This window comes from Pyxicephalus adspersus, chromosome 4 (genome assembly GCF_032062135.1).
Source record: "Pyxicephalus adspersus chromosome 4, UCB_Pads_2.0, whole genome shotgun sequence".
NCBI lineage: Eukaryota > Metazoa > Chordata > Amphibia > Anura > Pyxicephalidae > Pyxicephalus > Pyxicephalus adspersus.
The window spans coordinates 107,455,700-107,458,214 of record NC_092861.1 but is presented as its reverse complement, the minus strand read 5'-3'; positions in this window follow the sequence as shown (position 1 = coordinate 107,458,214).

Genomic DNA, 2,515 nt, shown 5'->3' with positions numbered 1-2,515 from the left:
GCTCGGTAAAAAAAATTAGCCAGTTACACAGCTCCATTGCAAGTTATAGACCTCAGAGAAAGAGTAGAGGTAGAGGGCCACTAGGGGGAGGAGTAGAGGGAGATGCCGAAGGCTGTGAATGTGCTCTTTCCATCAAGATGTCAGCAGGCCGTGCAGCAGTTGATGACTAATCAGTACACTCTGCAGAGGGGGTGTTGAAGTCATTGCCAATGCAAGCCTTATTCATTTTAATAAAAGTGATTTGGTTGACATTTTCTGCAGAGAGCCGAATCCGCTTGTCATTCACTATGCCCCCAGCTGCACTGAACGCTCTTTCAGATAACACACTTGTGGCTGGTTAGGCAAGGATCTGAATGGCATGTTCTGCCAGCTCCGGCCACTGATCAAGCTTGGATACCCAGTAGCCCAGTGGGTCCTGGCTTTGCAGGTTGCAGATGTCCCATGTAGACCTCAGGTATTCCTGCACCATGAGTAGAGCTGCTGAGTGTAATTGGCAATTGCTGCCCGACTGGCGGCTTGCTTCCGCTGAAAAAAAGCCTGCATAGTTTGGCTTAGACAACCTCTACCGCTGCTGCAACCCATGCCGCCTAAGGCAGTTGTTTGGCTCCCATGGCGGGTGGAACTACCATAGGGGTCCCTGCTGCTGCTGCTGGCAGCCAAAAAGGCAGAGCACAAGTCCCTTACAAGCACTTCTTGGTAGTGCAGCATTTTATGTCCCCTGTATTGGGGCAAGATGAGTTGTTGTATCTCAGGCTTGTAACGTGGATCCACGTAGCAATCCAATTGTCGTCAGTCTTTGTTTTTATGTGTTGTATGAGCGGATGTTTGGCTATGCATTCCTGCATGAAGGCCGTCATGTGGCTCAAACTCCCCAGAGCTGAGGTAATTCCAACGTGTGGCCACATCACAAATTAACCAGTGCACTGGCAGGTTGAGATTTCGCTGTAAATCCACCAATCTGGCACTGGCTGCGTACGACTGGCGGAAATGCGCTGACAACTTTCTGGCCTTCAGCAACAGCGGCTGGAGGCCTGGTTAATTCCTAAGGAAGCGCTGTGCTATCAGGTTCATGACGTGAGCCAGGAAAGATACGTGTGTGAGTTTCCCACAACGCAGGCCTGCCAGCAGATTGGCCACGTTGTCACACACTACCTTGCCTGGCTGAAGTCTGTTGGGAGTAAGCCATATGTCCTCCTGCTTCCGCAAGGCACTTAGAATAGCTCTGCCCGTGTGGCTGAAGAAACCCAGGCTTCGCAACATCAGGACTGCGTGGCAACATCTGAATTCTGCACCGAAATAGCAAACTGCAGGTTGTTGCTGGTGGTGAACAGATGCTGCTGAATGGGAGGTGCTGGGTCTCTACGGCAGTATCCCTGGAGGAAGAGGTTAAGGCACAAGAGTGAAAGGAGGAGGTGGAAGTGGAGGTTGAGAAGAAGATTGCATCGCACTGTGCTTTTGGCGGAGGTAGGTATGCAGGCCTTGCTGCAGCTGCATCTTCCCCTGCTGCCACCAAAGTTACCCAGGGAGCTGTATAGGAAATAAATCTTCCCACTCAATGCTTGCTCAACCGACTGTCGGTTGTCAGGTGCACCTTGCCAGAAAATGTGTGCTGCAGAGCTATGGACACATTGCTCTGCACGTGTTCACGCACAGCAGGAACACATTTTTCTGCAAAATACTGTTGCTTAGGCATAACGTATTGTGGGTTCGCGCAGAGGAATGCGTAAGGGAACGCATTGGAGTCCACCAGCCAGTAAGGGAAGAGCTCTAACGCAATCAGTTGTGCAACTGCCGCATTGATTAGCTTTGTTTTGGGGTCATTTGGGCCATATTTCCTCTTGCGCTCCAGCATCTGAGGGATGGAAAGTTGGATGCTGCTAATGCTAACCACAGAAAGATTGGACGATGGGGTGGAAGTTGTGGGGGATGGCAATGATGCCTGGTCTTGACTGCTAGCAATGGGACATACAGCAGCCGATCTGCGTTGCAGCTCCTGCTCACTGCTGGTGGAGTCTGATATAGGTGCCCACACTCTGCATTCTTCACTTACCAGTGAGGCAAGCCATAGTCGTCCATCGTCGGAAGCCGCCTGTCACCACAGCTGTGCCTCAACAACCGCGGACCGCCAACACAAGCACCAGCTCCAGAGCACCTTTCGGCACAGTTAGATGTTCGCCCGTGTGGGCATTTTTTAATGTCTATAGTGATGACAACACTATGGTCATCTGCAAACTGTGTGCTCAACACTTGAAACGAGGCAAAAGCCCAATTTTGGAACAAGTTGCATGAGCACACATTTAAAAAGCCACCACCTAGTAACCTGGTGACCACCTCCGCCCAAGCAGCAAGCCCAAACTGTTCGATCTTCCTCCGCTGCCTTTCCTCCTTCTGCCAGCAAAGTAACCCGTGCTGCTGCCAGCAATTTGAGTGGGGCATGTAGCCAAGCATTACCTTTTTTTACCTTGTAGCTAATATGCTTTACAAAGTGTAAATTTGTATAGTAAGTGGATTTTTT